The sequence below is a fragment of the Suncus etruscus genome, chromosome 17 (assembly GCF_024139225.1).
Source record: "Suncus etruscus isolate mSunEtr1 chromosome 17, mSunEtr1.pri.cur, whole genome shotgun sequence".
Taxonomy (NCBI): Eukaryota; Metazoa; Chordata; class Mammalia; order Eulipotyphla; family Soricidae; genus Suncus; species Suncus etruscus.
Window position 1 is genome coordinate 52,990,958 of NC_064864.1, and position 21,989 is coordinate 53,012,946.

Consider the following 21,989-nt stretch of genomic DNA (forward strand, 5'->3'; position numbering starts at 1 on the left):
TTGAAATCTCAACTTCTATAATTCTTTATAACCAAATCTTATAGATAGGTTATGATAAATATTATAACATACATGTTAACATGCGCTACTTATAATATACCACAGGCATTATATAATGTATTCATTACATGCTAATATTACTTTAAATGTGAGGAATACATTAATTAACTGCATGCAATATGCATGAATTTTGTTACTATACATAATATTATTTATAACTTTATTTGTTTGTTTTGGAAGCTACCCAGACATTGTTCAGAATATGGGCCATGCCCAGTGATATTTGACCCACTAGATCTGTAGGAACTCAGGGTAGGGTATGGCAGAGAACACAAGGGCTAATGCTGATGGTACTTGGGGTCTTTATGGCTGTATTTGGTGTTGCTAGGAACCGGAGGGCAAGCAGAGCTCTAAATTATACCAGGGGATTTTACATACTAACCCTTTAGTATCTTTCCATGTCACTCTTTTTCTTCATTAAAATTTCCAACCTATTTTTATATTTTTATTTAAAAATGGACTTAGATTTGATATGTAATATAGCAGAGCATTTCATGGTTTAGGAGAGAATGGATATGGGGTTAGTCCAAATTATGTATTTTCTTCTGCTTTTTTCTTTACTTGTGCATTATTTAATTTATCTCAACTTTTATTTTTTATTTATCTAATGACTAATAACACACATTATGATACTTGTAGGATATTGTAACTTGTTACAAGAAAAATTATAGTGTTTGATCTGGGACAATAGTCAGATGGGAGCACATTTCTTGCTTTGGGATCTCAAATTGAAAGGGTGATTACAAAGGCTGGCTCATTTAAAATATGGTGATCACATAATTTATAATTCAAATAAAGACTCTTGAAAGAAAAGGGATTATTTACTGAATAAAGTTCTATCAGACAGTAAGTGTCAGTGGGGTATGTTCTAATGAAGTAAGATTTTTGTTGGCTCTAATATTAGTCCTCAATTTATTGGAAAGAAAGTTAATAAGATTTGGAACAATTTGTTAATTTTTTGAATCTTCTTTGGCAAGAAAAAACCTGATCTTGCTGCTGATAATTATATATTTGAAAATAAGAGAGTCAGTTGGTTCAAAAGTGATGATAGAACATCCAGAATTGTAGTAAATGTCACATTACACTGTCTATTAACATGAGAAAATAATTACATAGTGTTGAGGGGCTGGAGAGATAGCGCAGCAGTAGGGCATTTGTCTTGCATTCAACCAACCTGGAATGGATTGGGGTTTGATTCCCAGCATCCCACCCATATGATCCCTGGAATTTGCCAGGAGCGATTTCTGAGCACAGAGCCAGGAGTAACCTCTGAGTGCTACCATTGTGACCCCAAAACCAAACCTAACCAAGCCAAAACAATACATAGTGTTGAAATCCAGGCATAACTCAAGTCCAGCATTCCCAATATCCCATCCATGAGAAAACAATAGTTTCGACCTTAGAAACAGCTTGCCCAAAGTGTCATGGATCTTGGCACACATGTTCACATGAATCTGATAATCTCTCAATTTAATTTTTAGAATTAGACCAAACTGCAGACAAACACTATTGGTTTTCTTATGTAATTATATGACTTCCTTTATTTATCTAGCTTTTCTGTTTCTGCAACAATCAAATATTCTTTTTTGTTAATAATATTTGACTTCCATTTCCTTGTGGTATGAACACCTTTAGTTTGTGCCCATTCATTTAGCTTTAGCTTCCCATTCATTTTTAGCTCTTATAATTAACTGACCTCATTAATAGCCACCTGGCATAGTCACACAGATCAGAAAATAGGACAGATTATAAAAAGCAGATTACATAAAAAGTATCCTAATAAAGACACTCTTTGACCACCAGTACATTGTATGTCTCACTTTTCAGGCTCTGCAAAACAGGTACCTCACATCTCTGGATGATGTACACTTATTATCCAGTTGAGGCCATTTATAATTATTCTAAGCATCCAACAAAATGTATTATTGTTCTAAAATTTTAGGATCTAAAAATATTTTTATACACAAATCAGTAATCTACCTTGTCACCTATGGAAGTGTTCATTATTTCCATTCCATCATTCATATGATGAATTATGTGGGGGACATAGAGAAAATAGCTCAATGGACTAAATAAAGCATGTACATTACCTGTTGAAGGCTCAGATTTGATCCCCAGTACCACACATTCTACTGAGCATTCACTGACATGGTCTCAAACAAAACAATACAAAATAAATCTCTCCAAATAGTAAAAAAGAAAAAACAAATGTCTATGACTATATCTCCATTATTTCTCTATATAATTGCTTGAAACATTCATACTTCTAACTTTAACACTTGAAAATCAAACAGCTCCCCAGTGAAAAGCGAGTGGGTTACAGAAGAAATCAAAGAGAAAATAAAAAAGATTCCTCAAAACAAATGAAAATGAAGACACAAATGATCAGAATTTGTGGAACACAAACAGAATTAAGAGGAAAATGTATAGCCTTGAAAGCATTCATCAGGAAGGAAAAAAGAGCCTATTTAAATAACTTAATAAAACAGCTTAAAAATTTTGAAAAAAGTCAGCAAAATGAACCAAAAAATAGGAAGACAGAAGGAAAATATAAAGTTCAGAGTAGATATTAGTGTAATAAAAATACAAATAAATAATCCAAAAGATCAATGAAAGCAAGTTTGTTCTTTAAAAAATAAACAAAATTGATAAACCATTAATAATATTCATAAACAAAGAAAGAAATTTAATATAAAGAATTAGAAATAAAATAGGGGGAGATTTCAAAATAACTACAATATTTCAAAGGGTAATCAGAGATTACTTTGAAAAACTCTATGCCACAAAACAAGAGAACCTGGAAGAAATGGATAAATTCTTAGACTTCTATAAACTCCCAAGGTTGAACCAAAATGATCAGGCTATCTGAACAGACCTATCACTATTGAAGAAATTAAAATGGTAATAAAAAATATGCTCACCAAAAAAAGCCTGGGCCCAAATAGATTCACTAGCAAATTATTTCAAACCTTTCAAGAAGACCTACTCTAATCCATTTCACTTTCTTCCATAAAATTAAAGAAACAGAAACACTTCCAAATAGTTTTTATGAAGCTAACACTACCCTGATAACAATGGTAGACAGACATGCCAAGAAAAAAAGAGAACTATAGGCCAATATTCTTGATGAACACATATGCAATCATCTTCATCCAAATACTAGCAAATAGAATCCAAAGTTTATCAAGAAGCTTCTGATTCATTACCAAGTAGTATTCATTACAGAATGCAAGGATGGTTTAACATATGCCAAGTCAATCAACATAATACACCATATGAACAAAAGGAAAAATAAAAAGCATATGATGTTATCAATAGATGCAGAAAAAGCACTTAACAAGCTCCAAAAATCATTCCTGATTTAAAAACTCTCAACAAGATAGGAATGGAAGGAAATGTTCTCAATATAGTCAAGGGCATTTACCAGAAGCCCATGGCAAATATATTCAATGGAGAAAAAATGAAAAAACTTTCCTCTAAGATCTGGCACAGGACAAGTTTGCCTGCAGGGTCTGGAAAACCCGATTTCCAGCTGCCCTGCACAGAATAATGAAAAGACTCAAGCCCAGCAATAATGCAAGCGAGTTCCGTTTATTATCTGACGGGTCAGGGTCCGAAATGTACCCATGGCAGAGTAGAGGTTTGCGGACCCCTAAACCATAAGCCACTCTCTTTTTATACAGAATTTAGACAGGCTGATTCATTCTTATCATCAAAGCACAATCTTAAAAGAAACAGGAATGAGCATTGACGTAGGAGAACTGCGCCTGGGGTTGTGAGATAAAGGTGATTTCAAATTTCAAGATTTTAGAGCGGGTGGGCCATACAGGAGTGGGAAGCAGGGAGGTCAGGGGGCAGGGTGGCAAATTTTCAAATCTCAAGGGCGGTGGGTCACACAGGAGCTCGTAAAGCTGGCGGGAAGCAGGGAGGCCGGCAGGCAGGTTCTGTAACTTGGCAGATAAGAAATATGCAGGCAGGCAGTTAAAGAAAAACAACTTATGGTCAGTTAAAATGAAACAGGAGACAAAAGCAACTTATGGCTGGAGTTTAATAAATTCATATCATATATTAAAGCTTTCATTAAAAGTATGTTTTTCACTTCTTTCAGCCTCCTCTCAGCACTTCTTCTTTATTTATAATATCTTTATTTAAGCATCTTGATTACAAATATGATTGTGATTAGGTTTCAGTCATGTAAAGAATACCCTCCCTTCACCAGTGCAACATTCCCACTTGCCATAGTAATCAGGCAAGATAAAGATAATCAAGGACATACAGATTGAAAAGGAAGAAGTCAAGCTCTTACTGCAGATACTATATTTAGGAAATCTTAAAGACTCTACTAAAAGCTTCTAGAAATAATAGATTTGTAAAGTAATATGGTAAACAACAAAATTAACAAAAAACAATGCCTTTTTATATACAAATAATAAAAAGAGAATAAAGAAACATTATTTTATAAAAAGTTATATTTACTATATGCCATAGAAAATAAAGTACTGGGCCAAGTGGTGGCACAAATGGTAGGGCATTTGCCTTGCTAACCTAGCATGGAAAACGGTTCAATCCCCTGGCATCCCATAAGGTCCCTCAATCCAGGAGCAATTTCTGAGTGCGTAGCCAGGAGTAATCTCTGGGCATCACCAGGTGTGGCCCAAAAAGCAAAAAAAGAAAAGAAAAGAAAAAAGAAAATAAAGTACCTTGGAGTCAAATTATCTAAAGAGATCAAAGAACTATACAAGGAAAACTACAAAACAGTACTTCAAGAAATAAGAGGACACAAGGAAATGGAGTTATCTACCATGCTCATAATTAAAATGGCAATACTTCTCAAAGCACTATACAGATTTAATGCAATTTCTTAAAGGATACCCATGACATTTTCCAAAGAAGTGGATCAAACACTCCTGAAACACTCCTGAAATTATTTTGGCATAATAAATCCCCAAAGATAACTAAAGCAATCTTTGGGAGAAAAAAGATGGGAGACATCACTTTCCCCAACTTTAAATTGTATTATAAAGTAATAGTAATTAAAACAGCATAGTATTAGAATAAATACAGACCCTCAGATCAATGGAATAGACTTGAATATTTTGAAACTGACCCCCAGGTATACAACCAATTAATCTTTGATAATGGTGTAACAAATACAAGATGGAGCAAGGAAAGCCCCTTCAACAAGTGGTGTTGTAAAAACTGGTCAAATACATGCAAAAAAGGTGAACTCAGACCACTATTTAACACCAAACACAAAGGTCAAATCAAAATGAATTAAAGACCTGGATATCAGACCTGATACCAAGGTACATAAAGGAAAACATAGGCAAAAAACTCCGTGACATTGAGACTAAAAGCGTCTTCAAGGAAGAAACAGCACTGACCAAAGAAGTGGAAGAAGAGATAAACAAATGGACAAGATTAAATTGAAAAGCTTCTGCACTTTAAAGCAAATAGTAACTAAAATACAAAGGCTACCTACGGAATGAGAGAAACTAGTCACCCAATATTCACTTCATAAAGAGCTAGCCAATATTTAAGATATATAAAGTACTGTCAGAACTGAATGAGAAAAAATTATCTAACCAAATCGAAAAGTGGGGAGAAGAAATGAATAGGCATTTCCTCTAAAAATACGGAAGGCCAAAGGGGACATGTAAAAATGTGAGTGAGCGAGCGAGAGAGTGAGCAAGGGCAAGAGAGAGCGAAAAAGAGAGAGAGAGAGACAGACAGAAACGTACAGAAAAAGTAAAATTCCTGTCGCAAAAGCAGACGGGAGAGAGTGGGTGGACAGGAAGAGGGTCTTAGGGATGGTGAGAGGGATACCATTGACTTTGATAGCAGGAATGGCTATTATTATAAACAAACTTGTAAGCATGGTGTTTAAATTTAAAAACAAATCATATTTTTGGCATTACTTTTTTAGACTAGAAGTGACCTAAACTGCTCATTTTTTCTCTGGTCATATAATTTTCTCTAAAAAATTACGTGCGCCTTCTTCAGCAAGGTTCTATATAAGTCAAGAACCCTGTACTTGAAGGATTTAGTACAATAGCTAATACATCGTAGGTAGTAAATATTATCATCAGAGGAATTAATGAACATAAAGATATTAATAGAGAGAAACTATCTCCTTATTGACATCTTTTTTTCTGTAGTAATTTTTGAAATCACATTCATATCCATATTAATTTTATTCTGGTCCTATTTTGTCATACTTTTGCCTATATTGATCAGGAACTACTTAGGTAAAAAAAAAAAAAAAAATCTTCAAAAAGACAAAACGTTGAGTGAAGACTCAATTACTCTTTTGGAATCCAGAGAGGTAAACTGCTTCATTTAGTGTCAACTGCTCAAAAACTCAATACAATAATTTCTGATGAAATTTGATTCTCGTGTTTGATTCTCATACATGAAGTCTGAGGCTAGTGCACTAGACCCATCTGTGACAATGGCAGAAAGCCCATGATAAAATGGCAAACTCTCAACAATCTGGCCCAGGTAAGTGGAAGAAATCTATTTGGCATAAACACTGTAATAGAAATCCACAACATCCTTTTCAGCAGTCTGGTTTTGCAATCATCACCCTTAATTATAAAAATATTAATAAAAAACAATAATGATTATTGGGAAGAAAAATTCACACATGAAATTAGGAGGACATTGGTGGATAAACTGTTAGTTTGAATTCAAAACAGGAAATGAAAAGATCCATAAAGAGTTTGGATTATTTCGGACATAAAGGTTTGGATCTTAAAGCAAACTTAAAAATGTAAAAAAAAAATTCTTTTGTGGTTAAGCAAATTGAAGTCCAAAGAGAAAAGAAAAATTTCCACTTAGCAGAATTATTATGATGCAGTGACTTATAAGAAATATATTTAGTCTGATATGTAGTCAAAATGTTCTTCTCATATATACTTGTAATTTGTATATATTTGGGTGCTCACAATTTCCTAAACTCTTGGAATTTCCTAAAAGTCACAAAAGACAAATATATCTTTTGTTATGTAAATTAGGAAACACCTAAAGACCAGGACTGATTGCCAAGTGAATCATGAGATTAGAGGATAGTGCTTCCAATCCAGCACTTATCAGCCTTCTGGGAGTTGAGTAGTGAAGGTTAGGTAACTCCTCAATGGTCAATGATTTAACCAATCATGTCTAAGTAATAAAGTTTTACAAAACCCAAGAAGAAAATTAAAAACAAAAATATTCAGAGTATGTAAATAATAAAACTCTAGAATGCTCTCGAGTCCCAGGAGGCTCCGTACCCTTTCTGAACACTTTGTCCTATGAACTTTTGTTTGTTTCTGGGTTATATAATATCATAATAACCAAATAATCTAGTGATTAAAGGCTTTCAGGAATTCAATGAGCTGTGCCAGTAAGTTAATCAAACCTGACAAGAAAGTTGTAGGAACCTCTGATTTATATAGTCAGAAGCACAGGTAACAAATAGGGCTTGTAATTAGTGTTTGATGGGCATACTTCCCAAGAAAGATTCCCACCTGGGAATCTGATGGTCTCTTTGGTTACACAGTCAGGATGGAGCTAATTTACATTATGTAAATTAGAACACACCTATTATGTAAATTTGAAAACACCTAAAGACCAGGACTAGTTGCCTAGTGAAACAACCTTGTGACAAAAGGATTAGTGCTTTTCATTCTGTCCCCACTTGTTGTTATGTTAAATTATTGGACTATATATTGCTGTTCAAGAAGTTCTGATTGACTGAGAAAGGCCTGACATATATTCATTTTGGCCTTGGATCCAAGAATCATTCATATTTCAGTATATAGCTAAGTGACTGAGATTTCATCCAATCTATATAAACATTTATCTCTTTATATAAAGAGATATTTATTTCTCCATTTACTAAATAAAGCCCTCTATTACCAAAAGAACTACGTAGTACATTTAGGTAGGCATTCAAGTCCTAGAATGAGTTTCAATGCAGAGGTTATGATCCTAAGTTTTAAGTCAAACAGGTGTGAATTGAGATTCCCATCACTCAAAGTGTTGCTTTGGGTAAATTACTAAACCTTTTAAAACTAAATAATATATATTTATATATATTATAATATTATATATATTATTTATATATTATCAATCTATATTGCTGGTCTTTACATGGTGTTTACGAGATAATTTCTTATATCATCTATCTTTCTTCCCAAATTCAAGCTTTTAACATGATGTTATTGTTGTTGTTTTTGTTTTGTTTTGGTTTTTGGTTTTTGTGTCACACGCGGCAGCACTCAGGAGTTACTCCTGGCTTTACGCTCAGAAATGGCTCCTGGCAGGCTCCGCTTGGGGACCGTACTGGATGCCGGGATTTGAACCACAGTCCTTCTATAAGCAAGGCAACGCCTTACCTTTATGCTATTTATCCGGTAGCACAAGATGTTTTTTATAAAATAAATCTTAGGTCATTCTGACATCCAGTCATTCTTAAAATGTTTAAATTCATAACAATGCAGTCCAGAATAGTGCTGAATAGTAGCTTTTATACTATGACCTCATTTCCCTTACTGAGCAGCCCAGCATTGCTTTGTTATTTTAAAATCATAATTACTCATCAGTTGTTCATCTACATCAACAATCAATACCTTTAAATCAAAGCACATTATCCACATTATTGGTTAAGGATATCAAGATATATAAAAATACATGATTAAAAAATAATGTTGAATAGTGGATATGCCACAATTTAAAATAATGTCTCCCATTGCTTATGCTTATTAACTGTAAGAAAAAGAAGAAAACTCCAGGGCTCCATTTAGCTAGAAATCACTAAAGCACCAATAAACTAAGGAAACCGATTACCAGAAGGGACATATAGAATGAGTGATAAAAAAGCCCTGTTGGAGTAATTAACAAAAACAGTTAAATCCTGCAGTACCAAATGCTGCTCCCTATTCAGCAACACAAGGTAACTAGTTACAAATGCAGATTCTCTGACTTAACCCTTGAGGATGAATAGTCGATGGAATAAGATTTTACATTAAAACAAAATATAGTTCAGAAACACTGGTTTATATCAGGAAAGAATCAGAACAAGAATTACTATGTTTAAAACATTTCCTTTAGCAAAAAAATTCTAAAGGAATTTGGATTTTTGGGGGGCTGTCACACTTAACAATGCTCTGAGAGATCAAACTCCAGTCTGCAGCATGCAAGGCAAGCACCTTCTGAATCATTTAACACTGAATCTAGGATATAAAACAATATAAAAAAAAATCCTCAAAAATGTGCAATCTAAGTGTAAATTCTGCAATTTCAGGCCAGATTGTTTGTTAACATGATGGGACTCCAAGAAATATACATCATTTTCATCTGTCTATAATTATAAACAAAGCTCTATATCATCATTTTGAATCCTCCATAGGATTCATGTTTTTATATGCTCTTATTTATCAAATATCCCTATAGGTTAACATTTATTTTCAATTATTTTATTATACTTATAAATAGAATATTCTTGTCATGGTTATTTATTGGACTAATACACTTTTGCATTTAATCTACTGGATCAAAGAATAATTATTATTTGTTATAATTCACAAAAATGATTTGGCAAAAGGCATTGGATTAGAATCAAGAGACCTAGATTCTAGCCTCAGTCTTACTTGTTTGTTACTAACCTCTCCATCCTCTCCATTCCCATGTTCATAAACGAAAGGTTTGTAACTTATCTTAAGGCACTCAGTAGTTTCAAACTTTCACTAAATATGAGCCTCTCATATCTAATATTATGATGCATTTTGCAGATAATTTATTTTATTATTGATAAACTTTACCAATTACATGTTGTTGCATATAGTTGAATATTAGGTTTTTGAATGAGCATTCTAAAGTCTTTAATACATATATGGCACAGAGAAAACATACAACAATTTTTCACTTACATGTTCAGATCAATTCTCTAGAATTCTAGATTTCTTTTTCCACATGAGACTTTTGGGACCTTGAGAGGGTGAATTAAATTGCCCAGTTGCCACCACTGAATAACATGATAAAGATATGAATGTGGTAAAAGGAAAAAATCTTCTTTAGGGTAAAGGAGTTACCAGTAAGTAGGTCAGGATAGGCCTAGGGGGCCAGTAGGAGTTGGAGCCTGCAGGGTCCAGAGATAGCCTTACTGAGCAAAGGTTCTGGAACAGATACTGCAGAACAGGTGAAAAAAAAAAAGAAGTCCAAACAACCCACTTCCTAACAGCTTACATATTTCATAACATTCAGGTGTTACACATCCAGGTGTATCATTATTCACTACTTTTCATTTTTTAATTAAAATTTTTTAATTTTAAAATTGCCTTATCCCTTGTTTCTCTATATTCTGCAAATTTGTAAAATCAATTGCTATTTGTATTTCTCCTACTGACTTATTTTTCTTAATCTGATACACTCCAGTTCATTCCTCATTGCAGAGAATTGAATGCTTTCCTATTTTCATACAACACTATAATATTCTTATATATATATATAATATTCTACTTTCTCACCTTTTTATTCATTCATCTGTTGTTGGATAGTTGGATAGTTTACATATATTGACTAATGAGTTATGAGCTGCAATCAACATATGTGGTGTGTGTAGTGATGTGTATGTATCTTTTTGAATTAATGTTTTTGTTTCTTGAGAGTAGACACTAAGCAGTAGAATTTTCCTCTTTTCCTTTTTCCTGACCCCTCTTACTCTTTCTTTTTTTCATAACTAACATATTTCAATAGTGAAACTGTTGGAAGATAATGAAATATATTTAAATTTGAGCCTTATCTTCTTGGGATTGGTAAACTAAAGAAAAATAAAAACCTGTAACTTAATACCATTTGGAATAATTTACTTTTTAAAGTGCCTAGAATATTAAAGGAATAGTTTTTGTAATAATTATCATAAAACCTATTATTTTATTCTAGATTTTATTCACATTTGAAATTCACTATAAAAATTTTGTGGATTCTTTCAAAATATATCTTTATTCCAAAATACAAGATGAAAAATTATAAATTTTGAAGTTTAATGAAAATTAAAAGAATAAAACAAAGTCAAACATAATATTTCCTTTTGTCTTTTATTAATGAAAAATATCTAAGAGCTAGAAGACTGATTTCAGATTGAAACTATAACTTATGGTGCTTGGAAAATCACTTATCATTTCATTTTTCTCTATAAAATGGATGAAATATTTTTGACCACTTTACCAAAGAAAGTTTGAGTATAAAGTTAAAATTCACAGAAAAACATTTTTTAAAATTTTATAAATCTTGTTTTTTATTCATAATTATTTATTCTTTAAAAAAAGATTAAAAAGAAATAAAAAGACTAAAAATGCCTAGCAATTGGAAACAACTAAAATGTGCATTAATGTACTTAATCGTTTTAGGGTAATTTATCTTTGGTAAACACAGGTGAATATTAGCATAAATGACAATTATGCTAATGTTATATTAATGCTAATATAAGCTAACTTTGCTACAGAAAAATGTCTTCATGAATATAAAAATGATACTTTTCTGAGAGAAAAGTTTTATGATAGATTATATGGACAAAAAGTCACAGAACTGTATTATATTACAAACATAATCATGTAATATATGATAGTTTTGGAAAAGGGGGAAGGAATTCAAAAAGTATAAAATTATAATATTGCAATAATTTATTTCATGCTATAAAACTCATGAGCAAAATTAAAAATTCTCATTATGAAGTAGTTATAGCATAATAGGGCATTATTGGAAAACCAAAAAGTATATGGCAGTCTGGAACATCATCTCTTTCAGAGTGACTGTGTATATAGTTCCAGTTCAGACCTACTCATTTGACTAATCATGCCAACAAAATTGAGCTTCCTAAAACCTGTGGAATAAAAATAGAAAGGATGACAATTTTTAAAATCTAGAAATAAATTTTATATTTGATGTCCTCTCCTTAACAGGTAAAATACATTTTCAAGATGGCTCCTATGTCTCTTATACTGTAGATGGTACAGGAGAGACTAACTCAAACAGTTCTTGCTGCCCATCTAACTCTATCCTATTGCTTGAGTTTTAACTTTATTTGTCACAAACTGTGACCCAGGTTTTAGTCTTCCTTGATTTCTGAAATGCATACACTTCTTTTTTTTTGTTTATTTTTGTTTTTTGGTTTTGGGGTCACACTCAGTGGTGCTCAAGGGTTACTCCTTGCTGTCTGCTCAGAAATAGCTCCTGGAAGGCACGGGGGACCATATGGGACATCGGGATTCCAACCAACCACCTTAGGTCCTGGATAGGCTGCTTGCAAGGCAAACGCCGCTGTGCTATCTCTCCGGGCCCTCATACACTTCTTTGCAAAAGCCTCAGACACCCAAATTCTAAGCACACTTAAGATACATCCTTCAAAACTGCCTAGGTGTTTTATCCTGAGTCACTAATGTTGATTCAAGATAAGCGCCTTTTCTCCCTTCTCTCTGTGGTTTGAATTTTCATTATCTTTGCAAAGCTGAGTAGACAGTGACAAAACTTAAAGAGCATTGGTCGAGATCTTGGAATGTGCAATAAAATGAGCCATGTTTTATTGACAACACTTGACAGAGACAACAGCTGTCTTCAGTGTCTTTATCTCGAGTTTACAAACTCAGAATAAGGAGCTGACAGATGGTACAGAATATGGTGAATTTACTGAATTCAAGATCCGGAGTAACACCTCCTTCATTCCTTTAGAACACTGTGTTAGCTGAATGAACCAACTACATAGAACATGTCTGCACACTAATAATCTGCTCTTATTCATGTTTGCTACCAAGGGTGGGGAGAGTAGCAGGGGTCTCATGTGGTAATACAGCATTTCCAGTTTGGGAGAAGCTCATGTCTTTGATCATCCTTACTTGTCTCCTTCTCCTTGCCACAGCTATTAACACAGATTGCTCTACTCCATTTCTAAGATAGCCTGGGCTTGAGCCAGACAGGAGGTCAACTTGCTGCTCAAAAATTGCAATGCCCCCCTGGTCCCTCACATAGTTTCCAGTGCCCCTATCCAGTCTTCTCTCACTAGCCTGCTCAATTCTTAGGTTTATGTAAAAAGCAGGATGGTATTCTTGAGTCTGGATTTTTAAAATATTACCCCCACATTAGTTCTTGAGAACTGAAAGCCAGTTTTTATCTTCACATAGATAGAACTTCCTTTCTGCAATCCAATGCCATATAAAATGTGTAGATGAAAACATGAATTTGCTCTACCATGGCATCTACATTGATGAGATAATAATATGATTATAGAAAAGGTATTCTGTGACAGATTCAGATGATCAAATGCTCTTTGAATTTTATCAAAAATGTGGTGAGTCTACAAGAATGTATCTATGCTGTTTGCAAATGTATTTGTTAGAGCCAAAGATAATTTTGAATTCCTTTTTGTCAGTAGAAGACAATTGATGAATCTCTGTCATTATCATATACCCTCTACAATATATTCAGTGCTATTCTTGGGCCTATATGAAATTTAGAGGAAAACTAAACCATAATCTCTGTCCTCAAAAAACGTATACTCTAGGAGCTGGAAAGATAAGACAGCAGTAGGGCATTTACCTTGCACATGGCCAACCGGACAGATGGTTTCAATTCCCAAGTAAATAAATAAATATATTTTTTAAAGTTTATACTCCATGTTTAATCACACAACCACTCTTTGGCAGAGAGAAAAAAGAAAAAAAAAACAGTACAGACATGATAGTAGTTAACATTTACTGAGCTATTGTAAGGCTGGGAAATTTACCTGAAAGATTATGTCTCTTTACACCTCCAGGCACTACACATTTCTCCTTTCTCTGTACACATTATAAACTAAGGTTCAGAACCGAGATCACAGTAGAACAGCATTACTAAGTTATGTGGCTCCAAGTGCTTTTTTCCTCTCAATGAGTGGTTCTCATCCTTTGCCTTTTTTTTTTTTAGAGGGGGGCTCAGGGATTACAGTGATCCCTCTGTTGTTTTGTTTTGTTTTGTTTTGTTTTGTGTGTGTGTGTGTGTGTGTGTGTGTGTGTGATTAATGGTGACCAGAACCTTCAGTGAAAGCTGAAAACCTGCAAAGTAGGATTTGCACCTAGGAATTTTCGTGTATGCGGGTACAAGAAAGTTTTAAACATATAAACAGTGTTTATTCTTTACACGTTTAAGACAAAATTACAACAGTATATATATTTACTTAAACATGTCAGTGATAATTGATAAGGTTGATTATAAAACCTTATAGAGTAATAAAAAATGAGGGATCACTGTAAATCCACTCGTACTCTCATTAGTAGATGTCACACTGGAAACCAATCATGCCCCTTTATGAGAGCCCTTGGTATGGAGTCTTAGTCACCTCATCTCTTTGTTTGACCAGCAGAGATCCTTCTCTGGCATGCATCAACATGAAACAACGCTCCTTTCTGCAATGTGGCTGCCAATATGGTTGTATTTTTTCATTTCATTTTATTATTTTATTTTATTTTATGGTTTTTGGGTCACATCCAGCAGCGCTCAGGGGTTACTCATGGCTCTACATTCAGAAATTACTCCTGGCAGGCTCAGGGGACCATATGGGATACCGGGATTCGAACCACTGTCCTTCTGCATGCAAGGCAAACTCCCTACTTCCATGCTATCTCTCTGGCCCCTATTTTTATTTTTTTATGAATATTTTGGAAAAACCAGTGAAGCACTGAAGCCACAAAACATGAAGCATGAAGTGGCAAAGGAACACTGTACTTGTGTATCGCACTCAAAAATCGTTCCTGGCAGGCTCAGAGGACCATATGGCATGCCAGGAATTGAACCCTGGTCCATCCTGGGTCTGCCAAGTGCAAGGCACATGCCCTCCTGCTGTGCTAGCTCTCTGCCCCCTGCTGTATTTTTGTATTAACTGAAACAATTAAACAATACAGATGTCTGGGCCAATCTGTCAGATTCTATTCCTTTGAGGTCAAAATATTAGAATATTTAAAGGTGCGAGGTGGTTCTCATGCCAAGATAAAGAACCACTGAATCCCATAGTCGTTCAGTTGTATTTGTGCATTATAGTCATTACTGCTGATATTTTATCTGGGTTCCTTGATCTCTACTAAACATCACAACCTGTAATTTCTTTACCATTGAGAAACTGAGATCCAAAGTCACAAAGTATTAAGCTGGCAAGTTAGTGACCTATCTTGATTTATTTCATGGCATCACCTAGACTGCTTCTCCCACAGGCCTGAAACACCATGACACTAGTGTAAATTGAATGGTAAGATCAATAATTGAAGAAGGTGCTAATAGAAATGGGTAAAGGCAATAGCTCTATTAAAACAATCAAGGCTTTAGGCAGCAGTGTTTTAACTTCTATGACAGATATAGTTCAACCTGTATTATAATAATCATCTCTCTAAATTATTTGGATTAGAATATGCATGCTCATGAGTTTAGGAAATGCTGATAAACACATTTTATGCCACAAAACTGCTCAGGGCATTAGAATACATTTTCTCCCACCCTTCACTGCCCTGAACATAATGGTATGAATCATTTCAAACCATGACCAGAGGAAAGCACAGAAATGCCCATTCAGGCCTGAATAAAGCATTGAATTTTTAGCTTTTAGCAAAGTTACCCTATAAGACTTGGGCTACTAAAAAACAAATAGTTATAAAATAATTAATTTGGGGATGCAGCTACACAAAGCATCAAAAACAGAGTGAAGAGCTGAAATGCCAGATGGTGCTATCAATGAACAACAGATGTTTGCCAGTGAGCTAGGATCATGATTTTAATTCTCATACTAAAATAATTTTCTGAAATAGAAGGATTCATGGTTGTGGATCCCTTTTGTAGAATATCTGTATACTTTGAATTTTGCTGGAATGGCAAAACCAGATCATTTTGCGTGGAGTAGCAGCAGTACATTTACACTTTTTGTCTAATGGGTCATTTTATTTTTCTAAAAGACCTCAAGGAAATGTTCTCTTCTGGCCCCCAACCACTCAAAAAAATAATCCATTAATGTGTAATTGGAGATTAAGGAAGATGAGCAGAGAAAATTCCTAATGATTGAGCTGCATTATCTATTAAGTAAAATGATAGAAATAAAAAATTAAGAAGATTAAAACTAATTAATAATTAAATAGAGATAAAAATTACATGTATGCACACTTAATTTTAAGAAGTGCTTGATGCAAATATTTGTAAAAAATTATTATAATTAATATAACTTACATATGAAAACAGTTTTTACCCTGCAATCACCAGATATGAATTTATATTTTATCAGCAATTCTAGGATGAATTATGCATTTTTGCTTTCAGATAGCAAGTAGTAAATTAAATACAAATGTATGAAATTCAAGAAAGAATTGTAAAAGTGGACCTTGAAAAGAAGACAAGGCTACCTCTCTTCTCTCAGTGAATTAAGAGTAATAATTAGCTCTGTGGACAGTCCTGCTCAGACAATGGCATGCACTACTTTGCTAGAAAACTACAGTAGCTTCCTCTTCTTTTAATTATATCAATTGAGCAAAACATCACTGGGACATAGTTTTTCCCACTTGGGGGATGGGGTTGGGCCAAACCCAATGACGCTCAGGGGTTACTCCTGGCTATGCACTCAGAAATTGCTCCTGGCTTGGAGGACCATATAGGATGTGGGGGGATAGAAATGTGGCCTCTCCTAGGTTAGTGTGTGCAAGGTAAAGGCCCTACCACTTGTACCACTGCTCTGGCCTCAGTAGTTCCCAATTTTAACACATTTTTTTTCAAGGTGAAGATCTCTGAAGCCTGCACAACAGGTTGGAAGAAAAATAATTAAAAACAGTCACTTCTCCTAACCCAAAAATTCTCTCCACAAATTTAGCATAGGGGAATAAGAAAGAAGCACTTTATTCAGTAACAAAATAGAATGTGGTTCGTTCCTGATATTCTTAGGGCTTCAATAAAGACTGACAAGCATGAGATGCCAGCACCCTCATCCTGGGGCAAGTCAATGTCATCATATTCACCAAATCAAAATAAATCAATACCAGCTCCTGTGTTTCTGTATAATAAATATCTAATTGACATTTGTGCTTCTTTCTTCCTTTCCACCTTGGAAAACAATTTCTTCCAATTCCTCCATCTTGATATCTCCCTATTTTCCTCTTTCAACCTTTACTTGCTTATACTGGAAGAGTCAGGAAATCTTTGCTTTTTCCAGAGGTGTTATCTTTTAATGAATTGGCAGATATCATATTGGTAAATATAAAATAGCCTGAAAAAATGTTTACAAGAATAATGGAAATGGTTCTGTCATGCATGACTAAACCTAAACACTCTTTTATTCATATCCTGAGTATAAAAAGAGCTAAGAAAATATTGATATTGGAGTGCCATATTTTCCTGGTGTCTAAAATTGAATGAAACAGAATTCTACATACATTTATGTGACAATAATTACTACCCATAATTGCTGTTTATCAAAGATTAGACTTGGAAAACTACACAACAATAGATTTTTTAGAAAGGCTGATGTTTGGGTCACATCTGGCAGTTTTCAGGACTTACTCCTTCCTGGCTCTATGTTCAAGGACCATTTCTGGTGGTGGTCAGGGTACCATATGTAATGCCAGGAATGAAATTGGGCTCGACCATGTGCAAGGTAGGCAACTAACTCACTGCTCATCATACCCACATTCCTCCACAGTAATCTTAACAAATTTAAATGGCAGCTTACTAGCTTAGAAATGCCAAAGAAATGCATTAATTTAAATAAATGATTTAGTTCTTGAATCACAAGCAACTATTCTCATCTTAGAACTATTATGGCCTTTTTGAATGTCATTGACATTCAGAAAAGGAAGTTTAAATCTTATTTCTTTAAATCCTGGCTGCTGAATTCTCATTGTCTATTGCAAAGGACACTTCTGTGTCATGAGGGGACCTGGTTCTCAGATATAGGTGGTTGCATTCTCATGGTCCTCACCAGTTCTGTAGCATCTACCTAGGAACTGAGTCTACTTGCTCTCCTTTCTTGAGGTGCTCAATGAGACAAAGTTTTCTTTCTGCTTTCAGCATATGGAACATTGCTTCTTTGCCTTCTAAAGAGCCCATCTTTGCAAAATTATCTTCTTTAAACCAATTTCCACATGCTAGCAAATCCTTTATCTACAGCAAATTGAGATGTCCATTAATACAGGTGCAAAAGATTGGCAAACATTTCTTCCTTTATTCTGTTGGAGGCTCCCTAGATATAGACAGTTCAAACACATAACATTCATCATAGATGATCCATAAATAACTTCACATTTTTTAGTGCTTTAGATGACAGTCATGTGCTAAAATTAATAAGGACAGGACAATGATTACAGTCCTTAGATATTTGGTCAGCATTGACTTAATTATCTAAGAGTCACTCTTATTATTGTTAACTTTTAATAGAAGGAGGTTGGACCACATCTAGCATACTCAAGGATTGTTTCTGAGTCAGTAGTCAGGAGTGACTCCTGGTGGTACTCAGGGGATCAAATTCAAAAAGATAAGGGTTCCCAATTCTTACCACAAGCTGTGTTCTTTACACTGACTGTATAGAAAGAGGAAGTACAGTAAATGCACCCTATATGAATCTCAACCCAGGCCCTTTGCCTGGTCTGTATTGTGAATTGGGGGACAAAAAATAATAATAAAAATAATAAGAGATAAAAACTATAGTAAATAATTAAAAAATAAAGACGATATTCAAGTATTCAAGAGTTACATACAAGATGTGTTTGACAACACTAATTGTTAGGAAAATAAAAATCAAATCACAATGTGATATCACCTCAGGTCTATTACACTGACAAATATAATAAAAAGTGAAGAGATACCAAAAGGTGTTAAGGATGCAGAGAGGTAACCCTTGGGCCCTGTTGGGTAACTTAGGTTACTTACTTCTCTCTGAACCAACTGTAAGATACATGAAAATGAAACACTCATGTTAGACAGAGCTGACCATGTTGATCAAAATTAAAACTTAAGGAACCAGTGTAGGTTTCTGGCCCCAGACCCCCCGACAAGGCCAATGCAAGGGCTGGGTAAGGGTCTCTTTCAGCGCATGGCCTCCAGGCTGGACTCGGGAAAGCAGGAAAAAGAGGGAAGACTGTGAGCCACAGACCACTCACAGGGAAGTATTGTCAGAGCAATAGGCTTTGTTTATTGAAGGTAGGGACAAGGCTTTTAAGGGTAAACTTTGGCAGGGAAACAGAATGTGGGTAATACAATTTAGACATTACAGCAAGAAGATGGTATGCAAAGACAATAGTTACAAGGTACATGGCATCATGTATTTAGATGGTATACAAAGATAGCAGTTACAATGCTCATGGTATCATTCAATCAGGAGCATTAAAGATAATATAGCAATTCCCATGGCATCATTAAATCAGGAAGCATGTAAAGATAGTGGTTGCAATGCTTGTAACTCTATCAGCCTAGACGGGTTGTTTGACCTGGTGACTTTCTCCTGCACTCAAAACAGCACAAACACAAATCTCTAAACAGAGACTTTCTTTTATATTCAAGGCTAGCTTGCAGAAATCTCCTTATTTCCCGGCCTCTCTCCCCACAAACCAGAACCCATATTAGTAGCTTTACTCAAATTTTGCCATGTGATAAAATAGACAAAAAAAAATAAGATATCCACATTAAGTAATGATATATTAATCATTATTTCATCACTTTACAACAAAGACACTGAAACATAGATTTTTAAATCAGTAGTAGAATAGAATTTGTTTCTAGCCTTAACACACAGGAAACTAGTAAGCTATATATGTCTATCTAGTTCTTACCGTGGAGATATTTTGGACATCCTGTATTTTCTTATTATGTATAAATCAAAGTAACTGGTACTAGATAAACAAAGAAAATACTCTTTTGCTTGATTATGTTTAAAAGTGATTTTGCTTCTCAATTTTGGATAAAGAGTATTTAAAGAAAATCTTATTGAGGTATTGGGATTTACAATATTGTTGATCATACTTTTCTAGCTAAAATTTTGCACTAGTTAGAATTAACGAAAGGTGATTCTAATTCAGATTCAGCTGCCAACTCATCTATTACTTTAAAGGCATGAATCAGACTCTATCCATAGTTTCTTCTACATAATATGGACATTTACACTTGCCTTACCATTTTTCAGAGTTCTCATGAGATTCAAATAGGAGAACAAATCCCAGAGTTTTGAAAAGCTAAAAACACTTTCAAATAGAAGATTACATCTTTATTTATTATTATGTGCTTGCTCCTGGGCAGTTTTCTCCTGACAGTCTTTTTGACATTAGAGGGAGAGTGAGATCATATCACTATAGCAGTTCTATGATCAGGTAGCTGAAGAGGCACAATGCATAAAATTTGGAATAAATAATACCACCCATTTCTATTCTATCCTCAAATAATATTTTAAATCTTACAGAGCTTTCTGTACTAATCCTCTGTAGACAAACTATTGTGGATATATTCTTTGCTCAAAGAAAGGTTTTGCTTTGAAATTTAATAAAACAGACTTTTCTATATTTACATGTATTTTATGCAAGGTATTTTAAAATGGTTTTACATGGGGAAAGAAAAAGAAAGGAGGGGGAAGGGGAGTGAGAGATATCTATACAGTAAGGGATGAGAAAAGACATTTTTGGGGCTGGTATGTGATTAATATCAGAATAGAGAGCCTGTGAAAAATATCATATTGAATGTTTTCTTCCTAGGAATTAATTCATAGTATTAAACATTTCAAACAAATACTTTCCTTTGCTGGTTGAGCAAAAATTTTCTTCCTGAAAAGCAGTGTACCTCCTTATCAGAAGTCTCTTAATTTCAAATCCATCAATTTAAACTAAAAGATAATTCATTGTGGGCAAGGAAACAAGATACAATGTTGTATTTTGACAAGAATTAGAACAAAGAATAACCTCCAAATGTGATACTTCAAAGTAATGAAATCTGGGCTTTATTGAATTTAAATGTAACATCTTCAGTTTATGCTTTTTACATAGATAACTTTAGACAAGAATGTTGGATAAAATCTTTCTATAGTATCTGGGCATTAATCTTTGTCCAAGATGGCACACACCAAGTTCACTTGTGTGTTTTAACAAAATGTTTGTTTTGTAAACTCCTGGGAATGCCTTCCAAATCTCATATTGCAAGGAGAGACATAAGTAGCCACTAAATGCATTGCATTTGGGTCTCTTATTCTTGATCATTGAGAGGCCTCTTGGGGACACTCCCATTTTCTGAAAAGACACTGATCTTAGAGAACACAAATATTGAGAATGAATGACAAAGAGAGCTCCTTTTCTTACTCAAACCATTCTTTAGCTGCAAGGCTAGGAGGAAATATGAACTTGAAAAGAAAAGATGTTAAACAAAAATGGAAAGTGAAGCAATGCCTATGTAAAGGGGACAAGAGAATACTGAGGCATATTTTAGGTGGGAGGTATCACACAAATGGTGCTCAGAGGATCTTACACGGTGTTGGGGTTGAGCTGAGGTTGGTCTCTGGGAAGGCAAATGCCTTATCTTGGAGTATCATCAGATTGTCCTAGTTGTGACATAAGTTTATCCTTAAAAGCTATGGAGATAGTCTTCAAGAAACCAAAAAATAGAAAAATGACTGAAAGTAATTATTTCAAAAAAATGGAATTGCAGGTGATAAGTTGTGAAATAGAAAGCTCTTACTTTTTAACAAAACCCATTCAGACCTTCTAAGACTAAAACACATGTATAACTTTGATATTAATGATGAGGAATACTGTTAATATACCATAGACCAAAAGGACTCAAAGCTAGATGGAATGAGAACAGACTTTAGGACTCATACATCTGCATTTTACAAAGTTTTCACTATGTACCAGACATCATTAAAAAGTTTTATATTAAAAACTTATTTGAAATGTTTTATGTTTATAAACTTATTTAAT

At 34.2% G+C, this 21,989-nt stretch overlaps 1 non-coding gene across 1 annotated transcript; it reads left to right on the forward strand.

Moving 5' to 3' along the window:
- The first annotated feature begins 18,572 nt into the window (after positions 1 to 18,572).
- LOC125995606 (small nucleolar RNA SNORA51) lies at positions 18,573 to 18,705 on the forward strand. The gene has a single exon (XR_007491102.1). It is a non-coding gene; the product is annotated as a small nucleolar RNA SNORA51 (small nucleolar RNA).
- The last annotated feature ends 3,284 nt before the right edge of the window (positions 18,706 to 21,989 follow it).